General features: G+C 43.5%; 1 protein-coding gene across 2 annotated transcripts in view; it reads left to right on the top strand.

The window, feature by feature from the left end:
- Positions 1 to 20,616, top strand: part of ncam2a (neural cell adhesion molecule 2a) — a 262,069-nt gene that overhangs the window by 156,000 nt on the left and 85,453 nt on the right. The gene's annotated exons all lie outside the window — the stretch shown is intronic.

Here is a 20,616-nt window from a genome sequence, read left to right as displayed (position 1 = left end):
GCTGAGAATGTCAGTGCATTTGTGGTGCGCTGAGGTTGCTTTGGCCTCATTTCAGTCATTGATTATTCCAACCTCACACAAAATTATCATCGAAGCACCAATCTGTGCCTTGTTTCAAACATGCAAACAAGATTCTTGAATCAATTTCCGTGTGGAAACACATCGTCCATTCCACCCGTTTACTCTCACTGTCAGCGTTGCCCTTTTTGGATGAAGGGCACGGGGGCCATCATTGTAAATAAGAATTTTTAATTAGTCTGCATTTCCCCTTCCATGTGCACAGAGTAAGTCAAACAACCTCTCAGAGCTGAGACGCATTACAGAAACTGAGGCCCATACTGCCTGTGATAAAATAGAATCAAAGGATTAAATGGGATAAATGTATACTAAGAAAATTGCAAAAATAAATAAATAAATAAATAATTTCCTGAAATTCTGATTGATGTGAGGATAAATAAGGCGTATTGACTTGTAAGCATACAGACGAGCATAAAGACTCAGCTTTAGTAGCAACATCTTCTCCACTGTGTCCTATTTTATTGACTTTCAGCTTCAGCTTGATGAGTCTCACACAGTATTTAATTTCCTGCCTGGTTCTTAAGTGCTGGTTTTGTTTTGCAGGTCCTGTCCATGAACAGGATCCAGAATAAAACACAGTAGATTGTGGTTGCAATTGATCCACAGCATTGAAACCAGTGTTAATACTATAACTGCATTACCGGCTAGACAATCATACACAAGCTTTTCTTATTGATTTGCATAAGAGATACACCATGTTTGACAGTCATAAGCCTCCGTACACATAGCTAAACATAGCTGCATCATGCTATTGCCCACATTTGATGGATGAATCTCTGCGGTAAGAAAATTCCCATTAGATATTGTAAGCTGCAGGCGAGGCTGCTGCTGCTGCTGCTTGTTTGGAGGGAGTGATACTCTTCCAGAAGCCTATCCGGCGGGGAAGGAAGCTGCCATGAGAAAAGAATGCATGGGACAAGACCCAGTTTCTATGGAAACAAAAGAAATCTAAAAGAGGACTTGGGGGTGGAAAAGGGGGATGAAAGAGGAAGAGGAGGAGGAGGATGCATTGGAATGTTTTTGGAGATACATGATCATGAAAGGAGGTAGCATATGCGGAATGCTGCGAATGTGGGCCTCCCCTGTGGTAGCCAGTGTTATTTATTCATCAATCATATGCATGGCACAACAGCCCTCATCACTGCAGCCCATGGCTCCTTTCATATTCAAACAACATATCAATGTATTTACAGAACTCATGATCCTAACCTGCTCCTGCTTATGTTCTGCACCATATGTTCTGCACCATAACTCATTGTTAGGCTCAGCGGTAGCAATGCTTTGCTGTGTTAAAAGGCAGGGACTCGGGATGCCTATTAGCTCACCTGGCAGAGCGTCTACCATGTATCGAGGCCGAGCCCTTACAGCAGTGGCCTGGGTTCAACTTCAGCCCGGACCCTCTCTTTGTCCCCTGCCTTCTCCAGCTGCCACTATCACAGAAAAAAAGCCGAAATGGCAAACAAAAATCCTTAAAAAAAAAAAAGAAAGAAAGAAAGAGGCAGGGACTCAAATTCCTCCTCCGTTCACTCCGATCAAGGGGCTTATGCACAACAAGCGTGCACAAACATGCGGCCACGACCAGCCAAACTCCACTGTTCAAGCTGTCATCCACCACACCTCCAGGCTGCATGTAAACAGAATTTCTTAAAAGCAGAAAGGATAACGGAGGGAAGAAGGATTCCAGGCAACAATGGCAAACAGAACAGGCTCAGTATGAATAATTAAGCAGGCTGTGCCATTGATAACGATGGCAAAACCACAGTTCATTAACACGGCGAAGTGAGACGAGGGATGACTGGAAGAGTGAAATTGTACTCTCGTTTTCATTGATAGTGGAAGCTATTTTTGCTCCCGTACTGCAAACAATAACTGTGTTGACAGCCAGAACTGTTCAAGTCACAATCTTCACAGATGGTCATGCTCTTAAAAGAGTACACAAGGCACCTTTCTTGCTCTTGTACGGGAACACAGGCACGCATGCAAATACCCACACTTCTCCGCTGATGTAAACGTTAACAAAGCCTCTAGATTACTGCTTTCTTCGAAGCCCTCCACAGGCCCTCATGGTGGAGCTCATTTCCAATGCTAATCAGAAATGAAGAGACCGTGTTCTCCTGACTCTTTCCTCAAACAATTGTTGCATTACGTCAGAGCCGCCCAGGACGCCCATTGTCTCCGGGCCACTGCGGCGCAGCTCTGGGAGCTGCATCCCCCCCAATGTGGTCCGACAACAAACACAGTTAACAACAACAATACCAACAGCAAGGGGACAAAAAGGCAAGTAAACCCATCGGAGGGACTAGGGGATGCATTTGCATCTTCTGCAAACCCAGCGGGGCCTCCATGTCGAAATGTTAGCCTGGGCCTTTGCCAGCGTGGAAGCAGCCTTCGCTCGGTCGTCAACACAAAGGGTCGTCACAGCCAGCTAACTCAAAGCTCACCCACCAGTCATCTTGTGCAGTTCAATGCAAAGTGGGAACAACAGAAGCAACACTAGAACCCTTTCTTATGAGTCTTTCATTAAAGTGTGCTTGGAAAATAGAGGTCACCATGGCACTTGAATGGATTTCACATGTGTTGTGTAGTGTTGTGATAGTTGTTCCCCACACTCTTTGACGTGCTCATATCACCAAGTTAGAGGTCGCAGAGACGATTTGTTCACTTCCAGTTTATTGAACAAACCTTGCAGAAAGTGCGCCGCGAATGCGAACCGTCACAATGCCCACAATTGGCAAGCTTTTCCTCCGATGGTGTGCTGTTCTCACTACAGCAGCGCAGCATCTTTCTAAAATGCGACCCAGCAGCAATTCAGCAGGCGCTGTGGCACAGCAGCCTCCACTGGTTTGCTGTGTCCTCAGCACAACAGCAATAGCATATGTGTCTTAGTGGGAAACACTTAGCAGGCTGCCAGTTGATGTGTAGTGACGGCCACCGCCAGCTCCTGCTGCTGTGACCTGACAGTACATCCACCCGATCCCTCAACCCCCCCCCACCCCCCACCCCCCCGCTGTGCTGCCCCGCTGCTCTGCTCCCACTCTCCTGGTCCTCTCTCCAGGCCACCCTGCTGACACACATGTCACCTTTTGTTGTGGATCTCAAGTAGCAAAAATTGCCAAAATGGATGTGAAGCATTTTTGGATAAAGCTGTGTCAGCTTGGTGCCATCACTTTGGCCTGCATTTATGAGTCATTTCCTGTTGCCTATCAGATGGGTGCACATATATCGAATGAACCCTGCACTGTCCTCTGCAGAGGAAGGCAGGGGACTAGTGAATGCGGGAACCCATCAAAGTTTAATATCCCTGACCAGGATCAAACAGACCCTGATATATGGCCTGAGAGTGTGTGTCATTAACTCGAATGAGCGGAGACGAGAATCGTGGGGGCATTTTTACGAGCACATCCGACCCCCTCCTTCTTCCTTTCTGATTTAGAAAGCTGACATGAGTCAGTTGGCTTTGGCAGTCCATTAAAACTGGAGTACCTGCACCAGAGCTGAGCTGTGATATCCTCCTCTTTTTGGAGAGCATACAGTCGCCGCCGGACAGGAAATTGCGGTTATTGTCACCATGTTTTGCTGCATTTCTATTGACTGTGAACCACTTTATTTGCACACAAACACAGCAAAGTTGATACATCTGCGCAATGGCATTGCTTATGACATGGGCTGTCACTTTATTCATGTCCCAAAAGTTATCATTTTTTTCCACATGCTCATTTATATTCATTTCCTTTTTGGTATTTTCCCCAGATTCAGTTTAATCAAATTCTGCTTCTCATGTGAACATTATTGAAAGCATTTCATTTGCCAATTAGCCAGCTGCTCCCCAGTTAAATAATGAATATGCTAATTCTAAAGCTGGGGGATATGTTGTCTTTTGAGTTACAGCAGCGACAATTATCCGAGTCAGGGATACTCACAGCGGTGCACTGTATGTGTGTATGACTGTGGTGTGTCTGTGGGCCCAGTCATATACTGTAAGCATGCCCATATTTGTCTTTATGTGGGGCAATATGTGTGTTAATATGATTATTAATGCAGCACAAATGTGTGTGAATGTGTGTATAGTAGGTTTCCTTTGGCAGTATATAGATATATATAAGTTTTAATGTGAATTAGACATGTAATATATGTGGCTAAAAGTGTGTGTGTGTGTTTGGGGGGCACAATGTTAGCTTTAGAGGAATGCTTCCCTCTGTGCCTATTGATTTGTTTGCCTACCTTTATCTCAGTGGAGCGCTGAGTGCATGTTCCTGACAGTTTTAATTGAAAGCCATGCAGAGCTGAGTGTATGTATGCGGATACACACCCTGCTATCATCCATCAGCTTGGAGGGATGGGTGTGAGGGGCAGAGCTGGCGTGCTCGTCCGTGAGCTCAGTGACGGATTCTTCTTCACTGCAATACTCAGTGCCACTCAGTCATTCAATACAGATGTACTGTTGCTTCGCACACAGTGATCTGCAGGCCTATCCATTATAACTGTCACCTACTTACAGTAAGTGACAGCTAAGAGGTGCAGAAGCTTCCGTCTGCCCGTGCACCCATCCATTCATCATTACTACTAATCAATAGGATTCCTTCATCTGCAGCATTTCCCATTTAAATTTCAACTAATTTTTTATTTTTTTTGTTTTTTAATTTCAAAGATAGAGCAGGCAGACTGAATAATGACTTGACCTTCAGCCACACCACAGGAGAAGTCAGCCCACCATGGCAACCAATTAAAGCTTCCATCCAGAGTTAGGGCCAATAATGATCTCACAAACACCCAGTCTGCATGAAAGTGGGTTAAAGCGCTCGGCTTATTAGAGTATCTCACGGCTTTTTGTCTGCCTCTGACAGATGATATGACATCCAAGACGCTGGCATCGTTGACAACATCAAGCGAATGTGATTTCGGTGTTTAGCAGTAGATTAGTTCTTCCAGGCGGCTCTTCTAGTCTGAATGTACAGGTTAGCAATTGAGAGCAGTGCAGAGAAAGATCATGCAGGCCAAGAAAAACACCCTTTCAATAAATAAAGGCAAATCAATACAGGCTCACTATGGGCTCTTTAAAAATGTACTGCAATGTCCGAGAGTGTTCCTGTGTTCAGCATGGCAGCCCATACTGACCTGATTTATGGTGCTCTTCAAAGTCACTACAGTCACATGAGCATTTTTCATGGTGGTCGTAAATTATCCATTAACATAATGGACCCCTTCGTCAGTCCCTGATAAAGGTCTGGAGACTGAAGCTTTTCTTTTTTGTTAACCGCTTTGCGCAGAGACTCCAGTTTAGCCAGGCGAGGGGAATGGCTCCACAGATGGTCATGTGATACCTCCACAGATATTGGATTCATCGCCATGGGATTTGGTGAAGACATTCACAGTCCCCAGAGGATGAATCCATGCGACTTTTGTGATTCCCTGCTGCTTCTTCAAGCAGCACCATGAGGTTGACGTGCAGATATTGATGGTCTGCTATGGTTGAATTCTAGTAATGACCCTCTGACCTTTCAGGGGATCATGAGGTAAAATACCAGGGAAATTGATAGCATTAGCATTAGCTTCTTTTACTTGTGATTGGTGCTACTTGTTAGCACGCTAACAGACTAAACTGAGTGAACCTGATGCTAAACATCAGCACTGTGGGCATGTTAGCGTGCTGATGTTGCTGCATTAAGTACTTCCTCACGGAGCCAGTAGCACGGCTGGATTGCTTGCTTTGACCATGAGTTTTGTTTCAAAGTTTAAAGCATGATGAGAACTTCTGCAGTCCTGTGGTGCATAAAAGCAGCATCAAGCTGATGAAAAAATTTCAAAATGTGCGCGTTGCTTGCAGAAAGATGTCAGTGCGTATTGACGGGGCTGCTTTTGCCTCTTGATCCTGATGCAGAAATAATGTGTGACAGCACTGGAGGGGTCAGGAAGAAGAGAGGGAGTGAAAGTTTTGAGTAATATTTATACTGGCATGATTTGACTCAGCAGTGCCTGGTCCTGGCATCCTAAATTCCTGGTTGGCCAGGCCTGGGTGACAGTTGGTGGCAGCTTCTGTCAGGAGTGCCGCATGGACAACTGTGAAACTGTCAGAGAGAGCGAGAGAGAGAGGGGCGGTGAACAACAGACAGACATGATATCCGAAAGGAATCAGAAAAGGTGAACAGGCAATTCATTGCACAATGAAGCAAGAAAAGGGAAAGATGAAAGGATCTGACTTGAGTAAAATTAAGGGTGATGGGTAGAAAGGGAAATAGAAATACAAAAGTATGCTGGAGTGGGAGGAATTGGACAAGCTGAAAAGTGAATAATACAGGTTGAACCTTTGAAGCACTGATCTTGAGATCAGAGAAGAGAATGACATTAGCTCAGACTATGACTTTTTTTTTTCTTTCTTTTTTTTTTTTTTAGTCTGCCAAACCTCATGAAAAAATGATCCTCATTATTAGCCTTGTTCTTGATAGAAAAAAAAATCACATTTGACTCATTATGGGTAGATTGGTGGAATGTTGGATAACGCTATCTATCATTAATTTACTGTAGCCTTCATGTCACGCTGTACATTGGATGCCTTGGCTGCACTTTCACGGCCATGTGAGCTGTCTGAAATTTAGATGTAATTCAATTCAGAAGCAAATGGCGCCACGACTCATTATACAAACGCGTCAAATCCTACCTTGTTCTTGGTGCGTATTCATCGCCAGTTCAATGTAATTGGGATTTAGAATCCAATCCAATTCATTCTGAAATTGAGAGCACAGCATTATCCCATTCAGAATTCAGAAAATGAGTCAGTTTACAGTGCAGCGAATTCCATTTAGCAGGGAATTCCAGCTTTAATGGTCTGGATTGGTATTGTCATGGGATGTACCCCCCCAATTAGGGAGACCGTTGACCTTAAACCTTTGAATTTCATTGCAGAAAGGCCAGAAGAAGACGTTTCAGCCTTGCCCCACTCCCCCTCGCATAATCCCCAGAGTCTCCTCTCTCAGGCCTGGCAGGAGCCAGTGACCTCTCCTTTGTGACTGAATTAATCCGCGGGCCTGAGATAATGGCCATGTCACAGCCACTGGCAGGATGTGGCAGGAGAATAATCAGCCCACCACCGTGCCATTTCAATCCCCGCGGCAATGATCGCTTCGCCACAGAAAAAAAAAAAAAAAGAAAAAGAAAAAAGACGTGTTTCTTTGCTCATTCTCAAGCACACGTGAAATGAGAATTAAGGTTTGAGCCAGTGCAGGTGGAGCAGACAGGCAGATTTCACTCAGTACTGATGCTTCACTACGACTAGATGGTCATGTTCAGGGATATTTTACCAGGTGATGCAAAGTGTTGTGTGTACGTTACATTATGGCCGAGGGATAAAGCAATCTCGATCTGAGATGGTGCTAAAATATCCGTCGATGAGGTTGATAAGCTTCGAGCGTGATGTTGAAAGCAGCCAGTCAGTCTGCAGTTTTTGGCCTGTAAGGCAAAGGCTGAGCTGCTGGTGAAGAAAGTGGATGTCCTCTGGAAAAGAGGCCGATAATGAGCAGAAGTGAAGGACACAAAAGCCACTTTTGCCTCCCTGCCTGTGCTCTCTGTGCCGCCGCCCGTCTGCATGAAGGCGAGGCTGAACTGCGCACACACAGAGCGGACAGCAGCGTAACCTCAGAGCAGAGCCCACGGCGGCAGACAGAAACACACTTCAGGATGTATTTTACAGCGCTCACGACACATAAAGGCGAGACAGCGTGATCAATTTTGCAAACGCCCGTTGAACAAGCAGAACACAAGCTTGCAAAAACGTGACGTCTCGGGCCGCCTCTTAATCCATGTCTTACACAGCCGTACTTTGTGCTGAAGTGCTGAATGTGAACTCCCCTTATCCTCCAAAGCTGAGGCAATAGTTGACAAAAAATGGTAACACAACATCAATTATATGAAAGCAGTTTGGATATTTCGAAAGCGCAGCAATTACACGCAGTGATGAGCTACAAGGCGGGCTAACTTGTATTGTTTTGTCAGGGCACGCGAAGCATGCTTGTAAAGATAAACACTTATTCAATGTACTCTTTGATCAGGAAACAGATCCTAACCCGAGACATGTGTGCACAGTTAAATATTTACGCGATTTTTCATATTAATAAATCAGATTCTGTTGGAGTTTAACCTGTTTTCTTCAGGCTGCTGTCATTACGAGGATGTTCTTCAAACTGGCAGCATTTCCATACATCATGAGAAATATTCATGTTGATCAATATAAAAGCATCACCCAGACCTAACGCTGCACATATTGAAAACCTCATATCTGGTCCTACTGAAATTTGTTTTGTTTGAAAGTCTTTTTTTTTTTTTCAGTTGAATGTAGCAACAGTCAAATTGTTGTGGCCTGACTGGCAGAATTGCATATTGTCAAAGTGAGGCTGACTAGCCAGCTGAGACCAAATAACAGTCTCTGTTCAAAGAACACGGAGTATCTCCCAGCTGAAGACGAAGCACAATTGTGTATCTGTATCTTGTGCTGGGAAACGGCACAATTGTAAATCTTTACTTTGTTTTGAGGACTTAAGCTTGAGCTGTTTCTTGACGCCTGTGAACATTTGAGTCTGAAGTGCAGAAACAAAAAGTTTCATGTTAGTGCAGCAGGGGAAAATGCAGTGACAAGAGCTCTTATGAAAGATCGCGCTCCAGCCATCCGCTCCTAACCCTTTGTCCCATAAAAATGAGTCTGAATTCAGGGCCCCTCCTCGGTGGGGAACTTAGGTCGTCGGTGCGGATGAACCTGTCGTCTCTGGGGAGGAAAGTACAGCAGGAAAGCGTGCAGCATATCAAGAGCTGAGGCCCCTCTGCGACAAAAGAGGACCAAAGTGCAGCAAAGTCCCTTAATTAAGCCACAAACTGTGTGATTGTTGCAGCCGGGAAATTTCTGCTCCGACTGCACCTGAAAATCCAATCCTGATTCAAAAAAAAAAAAAAAAGCTGCAAAATGACCAACAAACTGTTTACACAGCGTCCCAACTTGTTTCAGAGTTAGTCATATGTGTAAAGATGTGGTGGATCACATGGTCAACACTCACATCACCCACAAAGCTACTAATATTCAAATGCCACAAAAACCCTCACTGCTTTTACGATAATGAGCCGTCGTGGCAGATTTTGCTCCCAGTTTGACAACTGGCACGAGGCCGCTCGCAACTGGTGCACAACTCACAGTCCCCACTGTATTATTTTCCACCTAATCACCTCATCTGTGCCTGCTCTCTGCACCGCACACGGCTCTGCTGCAGTGAGAGGCTAACACTCATTAGCCAGAATCCTAATTATTGTGATTTGTTTGCTCTAAAAATGTAGATAAATGGCGTTCTTCCCACAGATAGCTGCTGGAGGAGAATGGCTGAACAAAGACAGGGTTTACTTTTATGTTTGTTTGCTTCTTTCTTAGAGTGGGGTGGGGGGGGGGTGGAGAGAATGGCGGGAGAGTGGCGTCAACAGAAAATCTTTTTCTTCCTTCGTGTTTTAGTAAATCTGACGGGCCAAACGCCTACATACCTCCACCGGAAGGCTTTTTCTGCTGACAGTGGCCCACAGTCATTCTTGGTGTTTGAGGCTGCTGCGCCTCATCACGACACCCATCCTCTATTTGCAGTTTGCTCATTTTGATTATATGACCTCAAACTGCCATTTAGCTTCAGCAACGCACGAGCGGATTGGATACAATGAGCTCTTTTTCACGGAGAAATACTACTCTTGTCTTTTTATGACGACTTGTGTACACACACGCTGCATTGCTCATCCGTCTGCGTCTTACAAATGTTGGACCTTCACTCTCAACCTACGAGACTTCCCTCAGCAGTGCCTGGAAATCAGATCCTGCCTCCAAGCCCTTTAGGTTTTATTACTGAATCACTCTTCACCGAACTCAATTGAGTCACCTCCTCCCACATAAGCTGAAAGCCTCCCATCACTCGTGGGCTCGCCCATCTCGGTGTGCTTATAGAGGGCCAGTGGAAACAATCAGCAGAGCCCAGCCGGCCCATTGACGAGATCAATACATGACGTTTGTTTGAATGGCAGGAAATTTTGTATTTCACAGGGATCGTCTTATGCAAGCCTCTCGCCTGCCTCTGCTTGAGTCCGTTCTCTTGACGAAGAAAACGCTTCGACTTAGTCAGCTCCACACTGTTATTGCTGCAATGATGCATTTCCAGCCTATTTGCAGAAAATGTGAGCCGGGGGGGGGGGCGCAAAGAAACAGCCACAGCGGACATTGAAGCCGTTCTCAACTGTTTCTCGGAACAATGCGTACCTGCTCATAGCATAGATGACACGTCTGTCTAATAATAGGGAAGTATGATCAGCTTTCGATCCCATGCACGTCGATGATGTTAACCTATGGTTTTAAAACGTCACTGCTGACCAGCACGACATCGTTTTGAATCTGAAGTCCACAGTGAAGCACCGCTGAGCGACACAAAGCGGCAGGGGCAGCCTCCCGTTAATATATATTTCATTAACGTGCCTGTATTCAGAAAAATTGCCGGTCATTTTAATTGGCTTTATTACCATAATTATTTGACGGAAACCTTTTCGCCTTGATGGATGACCTTATTAATACGTAGAAGGAACTGCCACAATCCTTGGAAACGGAGAAGCTCGAGTGACTCATGCTGCTCTACTTGTTCTGTTCTGCATGTTACAAGCTTACACCTGGTCAACACATCATGTACATTCAAGGCTGACATATGGAGGTGGATGGATGGATGGATGGATGTTCGGACACCTTTCTGTTGATTGCGTGAGCATAAAGTTAAATAAAACCATTTTTATGAAGTATTTGGAGGTAAAAGTGTAATAACTGTGATTCGAGTTGATAGAATTATCACTGTGACAAGACGCCGATTCTTTTTTAATTTGCACATCTTGGTGAGGCCTGAATATTACGCCCAGTCTGGGGACAGAAAGACTGGGAAAGAATTGTTGTCAAATGTGGGGCGGCGGGAAGCAAATCATCGTGTCTGAGTGACGCCACCTGGATTTATTGTAGCCCCAGACTTCTCTCAGCTCCGTGCTGATGGTGGCATATGCAGAAAACCACACTCGCTGATGTTGCCATATGCAGAAACAGGTTGCAGCCCGAGGAAAGAAGGCAAGAGAGGGGATTAAAGGGAAGAAATCGACAAACGGAAATGGTCGGGTGACAGAGATAAGGAAGAAAATAAGAATAATAGATTAGACATGGGACTCAGAAGTGCAGAGAGAATAAGTAGGAATAGAAAAATGCCAAAGAAATGGTCAAAGTTTCAGTCTACTTTTCATTGGAGCATCATTCTATTTTGGAAACCTGAATGGGGATAAGGGCATTATCTTGCACCTATGTTTACAGGCCCCATTTTTCTTCCATAAATATGAACACAATATCCGAGCAAATGGGATTTACTCTATCACAGTGGGATGCTCTAGTTCCACAATCTGGGATAGAAATCACCTCCGTGATGGAGGATAAAGACGGCTCTGTGGCAGCACCCAGGTCACACAGGAGTCCGTGTCTGAGTGGTGCTGTAGGATGTCTATGAATAATTTTGTGGCTGCTTTTTACATGCGCTCCTCATGTGAGGTGAACATGTGACTTTGCCTGCCCGTGTGTCATCCTCGCGCACACTTCGATGCCATTTGGCCACCGCTTCCCACACTTTGCAGTACCTTTGACATCAAAGCTCTGATTACAAGGTAGCAATTGAAAACCTGAATTGGAGCCCTGGCTGTTAACCCCCCTTATTTCTGTCATGGCCGATGATTGCATTGCCACTTGGAGCTCAGCGTTTTCCTGTCTGACAACTAATCTGCCCTCTGATGCCACCTCAATTGTCTGACAGGCTTTCAACAGGTTTAGTGGTCGATTTGTGGACAAAATGGTCCTTTAGGAATATTGCTGCCACTGCCCTACAGCTTCTGTCATTGACGTTACATGTTGCATGTGATGCAAGTTGTTTTGATAGAAGTGATCTCACCGCTCAAATAAGCAGTTCATTCCCTGTAACCTTTCCCTGGTGATGTGCTGCCATGAACACCAAGAACCCTGCGAGACAACTTTTTTGAGTCCTACAAGCTCCAAGTCAATAAAGGAGCCCTAAGGTTGTTCCTTGAACAACTTCATTTAGGAGAGCAATGTTCCACCGTGGTTCAAGGCACTTTATGACGAGCTTATTTTCGGCTTTTTTAATAATTACATTATGAAGAACCCCTAAAAGGTTCCTGAAGCACTTTAACTCATTGGTTTCTTCTGGATCTGAGAACCCCAAGCATCCCTTACTTTTGGATTTCCTTCAGCAGTCTTGATTTTAAGTCATTATTGAGCCATTTTGACCTCTTCATTCGGATAAAATTTATTGAAAATATTACCTTTCATTGCCCATCTTGAGCTCATTTTCTGAGTTATAACCCCATAAACGGTGAATGCTGATGCCATATGTGTCCTCAGCACACCTTTTCATACTTTCTTGTGCATTAAGATTAAAAAAGGCTCCAACTAATGTTTTTGTGTTTCTGGCCCAGTGCGTCGCGATCAATGACGATCTCGAGTTCTAGCAGTCAAAGGACCTTTTGAGAGCAACCGAGTGACGGGAGCTCTGTGACCTGTTATGGACTGGCTGTAGGCTCTATTATTATTAAAAACATTAAAAAAACTATTTTGTCTTTCGTAATTGCAAAGCTTACCTCTGCTGGTAATGAGAACTTCAGTTTGAATATTTATTGGTCCAATAAATGCACGTAGCATAGAAGATTTAGGGAGGGTAGTGTAACTAATGACTTTTATTAGGAAGTGAAAGATAAAGTAATTCCATACTTTTAAAGGAAAGCCATCTTCACATGCATTTCAGACACGTCTGATGGGACTTTGATGAACTTTTGCACAGTCATATTTTGACTTCCTTGAGACAGAGAGAAAAAAAAAGTGCTTTCCCCGAAGGTTCATTTCATCGATTCACTAAGTGGCCCAAGGGCTGCCTGCATAATTTCTCCAATCTGCTGATGCGATGAGCCACAATTGCCAAAAAAAAGGAAATAAAAAAAAACCCAACTGATCAAACCTGCAAACGCAATGAAGCGTGGAAAGTTTAAATTGTCATAAAATGCACTTGAAGTATGCATATTCAATATCCTGTATTACTACCGACTTTGTTAATGAAAAGGAAAGAGAGCGAAAGCATGTACGAAATGAGCAAAACACGCCGTTATAGCCACCTGCTGAATAAGAACAAGCTGCATATTCTTACTAATGAGCAAAATATTTCACATCTGTCTGAAACTAAACATCTGTGCATTTTGCATGCTGCTGTGCACGTGTGTGTGTGCGTGCCACACTGGAGTTTTATGGTTTTGGGTTATACAGAGAGAGAGAGAGAGAGAGAGAGGTCCATCATGGCCGCCGCAGCCTGAGGCATAAGAGGCTTAAGGAAGGAGACATAAATCGCAAAGCAGTTGGTGAGCGAAAAGCAGAGATACAGAGAAGGTGTGCGGGAGAGAGAGGAGAGATAATAGGTAGCTGTGGGTTGTGCCTGAGACTGTACACATGGCCTGATACTGTATGTCGGCACGATTGGACATGGTTGGCTGAGTAGAACCAGCACTCTCCTCTCCTCTCCGGCATGAAAGCAGGCTTGTTATGCAGCCAGGCAGACATACAGGGCTGGGGACGCAGGGAGCCAGATGGGCCAATACACAGGGATGATTCAAAACAACTTCAGATGAATCCGTTGGCAAAGTTGGGAAGAGCTAATTCACAATATCTTATATATGATGTGAAATCAAAACGTCCTCATACTGTAATATATGAAGTCAACTCTCCTTGCCACACTGGAGAAAAACAATTGAAAATATTGTCTGTTGCTATGAAACATAACTTTATTACACCTCACTTCCTCCAGATAGTATTTCTGTGATTTAGCGCGTTGCCTCACAGGCTCAGATCATGGTCAGAGATGACTCCTCAAATGCGTACTATCTCTTTTTCTGTCTCTGCTTGATGTCAAAATACAATGTACTCCATCTCCCAGCATTCACTGCTGTTATGCTGATTCCTTTGCACTTCACTGCAACAACAACGCTGCTTTCAGCAGGAGCTGGGATAAAGGTTCACCAGCTGGTATAAATTAGCCATTTAATTAAGTAATCATTCATAGCAAAAAGCGGCCACTTAATGATGGTTTGTCCGGTCAGACTCAGCAACTAAGCGGTTGATTGATCCCATTTCAGTGAGTGAGATAGGAACTAAATTGCAGTTTCATTCATCTTTGCTCTTATTTTTGGCGTTTTGGCCATCATTACCAACATTTCAAGTCACTCTTGGTTTGACCTCCAGCCAGAGCGGTTTTCGCTAATTCGTCTTCACTGTTGTCTTACAGCCTGTTTGGTCATCTGAATGCTTTTCTTATGGCCCCGTCTGACCTCCCTGTGGCAATGCTCCCAGATCTCTGCAATGACCCTGTGCCTTTGTTATATTACTATCATTATCTGTCTCCCCTCCTTGGTTGCTATTTCTGAGATGTCTCCCTTTTTAATCTCCTTCAGGAGTTTTTCTGATCCAAATAGAGGTTTTAATGAAAGAAAGTGACATATTGTCAAAAAGTCCATGAGGAAAATTTGTGACTTTGGGTTGTAAACCATCATAACCAAGTTTATCATAGCCCAGTCGCACAAGGCATGCCTTAAACAGCTGTACTAAAGCAGTAATAAAGTTATAGTAATAAAAGCAGTAATGAGCAACATTAGCAACACACACAAAAATGTCAGGAAGTGAGATAAACTCCATAGAAAGCAATACAAAGGGAACATTTGATACATGCAGTACAGTCAAAACAGTAATAAGCAGCATTAGCAAAACATCTATCTACACATATATACATACACACATATATATATATATAACATATATATATATATAACATACTAAGTAAACAGTGAAAACCGCACTATGCAGGCCGACTTTTATTAGACTGGAAATATCCTTGAACAGAGAAATCACTGACATCTGCACTATCCTTCAGTACCTTGTACCTCAGCGCACCTGAGACACTTTGCAGCGTTAAAGAATGCTGACTGTTTAGTGTTTTTGAAGCTAATTCCTTATTGGGAATATTTTTTTTTTCTTCTTGCCTTTGAAGAAATGCATAAGACGCAAAGGTTTTGGGTGAATAGACAACATAGCACAGTAATTAGTATTTTATCTCCTCCTTTCGTTTTCTCTCGCTCTACCTCCTCTTTCACCTCGCGTCTTTGTCTCTCTCTCTGTCTCTGTGGTACAGGGGAAGAATTCCCTTCAACTCCTCCACAAAATCACAGACAATTAAAGCGGAGCATTTTTGCCGGAGGGTCTATCTGCTCTGTGTGCTTAATACATTTACACGCATACACACAGACAAACACACACAGTCTCCCACACACCCTCCCACACACACGGAAATTAGGCTATACAGTACACATACACCCCCTTACACGCTCTTATGTGTTCAAACACATGAGCAAACGCACAAAGGCACATTCTCTGTGGTGCATTTTATTTGGCCATGGCTTTAATGGGGCCTTTTATGGAGAACAGGATTACAGAATCACATCCCTCCCACTCTGCCAGCTGATTGGACACTCTCCACTCTGTCATTCAAACATTGAATTCAGCTCGCCGCTAAATGCAACAGTGCGTTCAGCCCCTTTAGTCTGGTCTAGATTTAGTTACACTGACTTAGCTGCTGGCAAGTTTTTGCACACTGGGTCCAAATGCCGCTGAATCGTGTCACCAGGCCAGCTCAGTCAGCACCTCCTCCTCGCCTGACCTCAGTGACCTCCATCAGAGGAGCGGAATGATTTGGCACGGTGACAAGAAATTTCAGAGTTTTACAAAATGGAAGCAGCAGGCTGAACTTATAATTGTAGTAAAAGTTGGACTTCACATCCAAAAGGGATGTGACTTGATGTCAGGGAAAAAGAAGAAGGAGGAGAAATTGCTTGGCCATCTATGCTAGAAAAATGGAGAGAGGTCTTCAGGAATCTCTTTCTTCTTGCCATTTCCATCAAGCGTAAAAACTTTTTGGAGGAACTTAAGAAAGTGTATTTTCAAATCTGGCCATTTTCCATCAACCCTTTCTAAAAATACGCTGATGGAAACATGGCTGCTAATTAGTGCTGGCCGTTATTTAAGGCTGCTTGTATTATTTTTTTTCAGCCACATGGGGGCAGTGCGATAAGTTGTCAGCACAACATTGCCATTGAATCGCCTCGTAAAGCTGACATGGTAGAATGTGATAGCAGACAGTTGCTTATTTGCACATCCAGCAGACAAGGGGCAACGTTGGAGTGTGGAGTTGGCTCTGAAACAGAGCCATAGTTTTTGTTTTGAAGCAATTATGTCAGTTAACTGTGTCAGCTGTAGCAGCATCTAGCTAAGCTTTGTAACATTTACTAAAGTTAACCACCATGAGCCACTGGTGAAGAAGAGGAGAGGAGTGATGATGTCAGTGGTCTGTTTCAGTCCTGTCAGAACACAGCTGGAGGGAGCAGAGCGTCCTGGGGCAGTGCCATTGTTTTTGGAGGACAGTGGAGGAGCTGTCATTACCACTGTCACCATCACTGTCACTGGTCATTTGTCATTTGCCATCTGTTAATCGTTCATCATCAGAAATGTTTAAAGGAGGTGCAAAAGACAAATGGGCATATAAAGGGAAGCCTTCAACAGGGGCAATGGAACAATATATTAAAGGTTAGTCAGTGATAAGGCTCTGGTTAGCTAATGTCATGCTAAATGAATGCTGTCCGTCAGTGCCTCAACATGCACTAATTTGTTGGAGACAGTGGACAGGCTAACTGTCCCAGTAATTTCAGTTACATAGCAATATATATAAAGTGTGCTACATTAGCTAAAGCTAGCCAGCCCATACTTCTGGAATAGTAGAAGACTCATTAAGTCAGCAAACTGTCTCAGTCATGTCAGTTTCACAGCAATATGTATCTGAAGTTTGCTAAAGATAGCTAACATAAGCTACTGCTAAAAAAGAGTCCTAAGGTGGGCTAACCGTCCCAGTAATGTTAGTTACATAGCAGAATGTATATGTATAAAGTGTGCTCATATTAGCTAAAGCTAGTCAAACTACACTTCAAGAGTAGAAGAGACATAAAGTCAGTAAACTGTCTTAGTAGTGTCAGTTACACAGCAATGTCAGTCTAAAGTTAGCAAGCATTAGCTGCAGTTAGCTAACATAAGCTACTGGTCAGTCAGTTACACAGCAGAGTTTATGTATAAAGGGTGCCAACATTAGCCTACACCTCGGGAGTGGAAGAGACATAAAGTCAGCAAGAAGAGTCATAAGGTGAACTATTGTCCCAGTAATGTCAGTTACACAGCAATATAACGTTTGCTAACACTAGCTAAAGTTAACTGACATAAGTTGCTAGTAAAGCAGAGTAGAAGTCATAAAGTCATTGAACTCTATCGTCTAAAGTTTGCTAATCTCAGTTAGCATTGTTGCTAAAATAAGATACAGGTCATACCACATCTCATAGCCTGAGGCTGAGACCCCCTGGGTGTATTGACTGGAGTAACGCTGCATTTTACTCATGATTTTACTTTTCATTTGGAAAAGGAAAAATATGTTGGTAGTTTTGCTTAAAGCTGATAAATGTGTACATAAAAAGTTGAGGCTTGAAATTAGTTTACTGGAACAGTTGGAGCTTCTCAGTGATTGGCACCGAAAGAGGTGTTTTTCTTTTTAATCCTTCTTTCTGTTCTACTTTCTGGACAAAGTGCTGCCTCTCTAACTTTTCTTCGGGATTAGACTCCACAACTAATGCTGGAATTATTCAAGTCTCAGTGTTATTAGGCGAGCTGGCAAGTCATGTACGGTATCGACCATCTCAGACACATTACAAATGGCAATCAATGGTCTTGTCTGTTGTCTTATTTTGCTTGTCTCCAATGCTTCTCATAGGAGCTAATAATTGGAGCTGATAATTGCTACCAGGCTCAAAGCATATTGACCCGAGCTGTGTAATAAGCAGGTGAACGCAGCTGAAAACATTCCATTTCTGAAAATTGATATAATTAGCATGTCTCTTTGTGTCCCCACCAGGCAAGACAGTGTTGAATAAACAAATTCACCGGTGTCATAATTCAAATCCAGTCAGCATTCTCATTAAAATGTCAATGTATATTCGCTGTGGGGATTGTTGTGCATTAGCTTAAAAATGCCAGCTGAATGGTTATATTTTCCAGGTTGAACTTAATTATATGATTCACACCAGTGACTCTGGCAGCGCAGAAAAAAAAAGCTCAGGCCATTTTTCTTTTGCCTCCTGCTTTGTGAGCATCTTATTACGTGATCAATCACATACAGTATGAACAGACCGGGATCAATTAATAATTGAAAACCGTTAAACTGCTTGAAGCGCTGATTGGAATCTGCCTTAAGTCAGGGGCAGGTAGTGTGGAAGGGCACCAGGTTAAATAGACATGATTAATCAATGCCAGAACAGTATTTGCATTCATTTGGAACGCCATGTGTGTATAGAGCATAGCTATACCTCAGTTTCATACTACGGGTTTTCAGTATTTAGTGTGCTTATAGTGGAAAAATAGTGACAAAATTAATCAAAGCTTGAATTTTGAGTATGCTGCCAATAGACATTATTCCCCCAAAATGCAATGGTTAAAGTAAAATGATGGTGAAGGGGCTCCAGAAGCACCTTAGAAAGTATTACTGTTTTAAGTGCAAGGACAGGATACCATGAAAATGAGTACATGAGGTACATTTGATGCAGCAGCTGTTTGTGCTTTGGAGTGTGCAGAAAAGTATGCATCCATGCCACTTGATGTAATTGCACATGTGCAAATACTTGCATTTTAATGTATGTGTTGATGTCTGAAGAAGACTTACATGAGCATACCAGTTAGCCATCCAGTCCATTCTGTGTGTTTGTGTATCATTCCCTGAGCCTCTGCTAGTGACTGTTCAGTGCTGTGACAGTCAGGTTACACAGCAGAAAATGATTAAATACACTGATAAGGCAGCTCCTCAACCTCATCATGTCGCCTCCTCAGGCGAAGGTGGCAGTGCCCCTCTACTGCCATCTATAGGCAGCCTCAGTTCATGACAGATGGCTCCCAGTGATAACTGCTGGAGTGCAGCTTCAGTATGATGCTGCTGTTGGCTGCAGCCATCTTCCCCTCTGAGTAGCTGCAGATAATCATTTCATCATTTCCTCAATTATTGACAGGCGCCCTGAGCTCCACTGTTAAGTTTCCAGTGTTGTAGCGAGAATTAACATCCATTAGAGTATTATACTGTGTGTGTGTGTGCGTGAATCTGTGTGTGTGGTTGGAGCCTGAGCCTGACTAGACTTGCAGCTCCAAGGCCTGAGAATGAGGAGTTCAGATATGACAGGCTCATCAAATATCTCACTTCACTCAGTGCTGTGGCAAGACTACCGCTGCGTCGGGAGGCTCTGGCCTAAAAATGACCCTCTCCCCACTGAGTTGCCAATCATTACTCATCACATTAGACATCCAGAGGTGTTCTCGGCTCTGTCTTGCTGTGCTGCCATTCAATCACGCCCCTTGTTTGTCTGATTCTCTTCGTCGTTACAGCTCTTCTCCTGCCTTTCTATCACTTTCTCCCATTTGACAAATTCATGTCAGCCACGATCATGCCACACTTTTATGCAGCTAAATACCTTTCACTCCAGCCTTGCAAAACTTCTCCCAGAGCCCCCATTGTGAGGTGTTATAGCGGGGCTAACAATAGACAAGCACAGACGAATGGCCTTTGATTGTAGCTTGACTCTGCAAACATTGTGGCACTGTTATCAACTGCAAGGTTTTTGTCCATTTTTACTGTGTCATTAAGGTGAATGGATGTTTTCCAAAGTCATTTCTGTTGAGCTTTTTCCTTTTCTTGCACCACAGTGTGGTACGCGCTCTGTCTGTTACTGAGGATGTAAAGTTTTTGTTTTTTTGGGGTTTTTTGGCAAAGAAAAAGACCAACGCTGCAGAGTTATTTACCGATCTCTGCTTTTTAAATTCCCATCCCACCATTGTTCAATGCTTATACCATTGTCAAGAGTGATAACTGCAAAGAGCTTTACCTCAGGCTGAAAGGATCCCATTCATTGTGAAACTGACAAGCTTGTCACAAACAGTGTTGTGCCTAATAGAGGGTATCAAGCAAATCTGTCTCAGAGCTTTGTATGGGCAAATAGCTCAGTTGTTCTGTTGAACAGAAACTTTGAAAGCAGCAGAAGTTCGGATAAAAATATAGAAATTGTTCTTTTCAGCAAGGACAATGTGTCTTATGCTAGGTGCAAAACATGGGTTATTCCTCAGAAGTTTCTCATTCATATAGAAGAATATTTCTATGTAAACTGCATGCTGCTTTTTGCGTAAATGGCGGCGTGGAGTCAGAAATGCTCCTCCGATAATTTAAAAATCTGGTACAAAGAAGGAAATGAGCTACAGTGCTTATGAAGCTGATGCTTTTTGAAAGCAATTTTGCATTATTGTGTCGCTCAAGTCAGCCAATGATGAAAAAGCCTTTA

The sequence above is a fragment of the Chaetodon auriga genome, chromosome 23 (assembly GCF_051107435.1).
Source record: "Chaetodon auriga isolate fChaAug3 chromosome 23, fChaAug3.hap1, whole genome shotgun sequence".
Lineage (NCBI taxonomy): Eukaryota > Metazoa > Chordata > Actinopteri > Chaetodontiformes > Chaetodontidae > Chaetodon > Chaetodon auriga.
The sequence above is the reverse complement of the archived record's forward strand: the minus strand, read 5'-3'. Positions and strand labels throughout refer to the sequence as shown.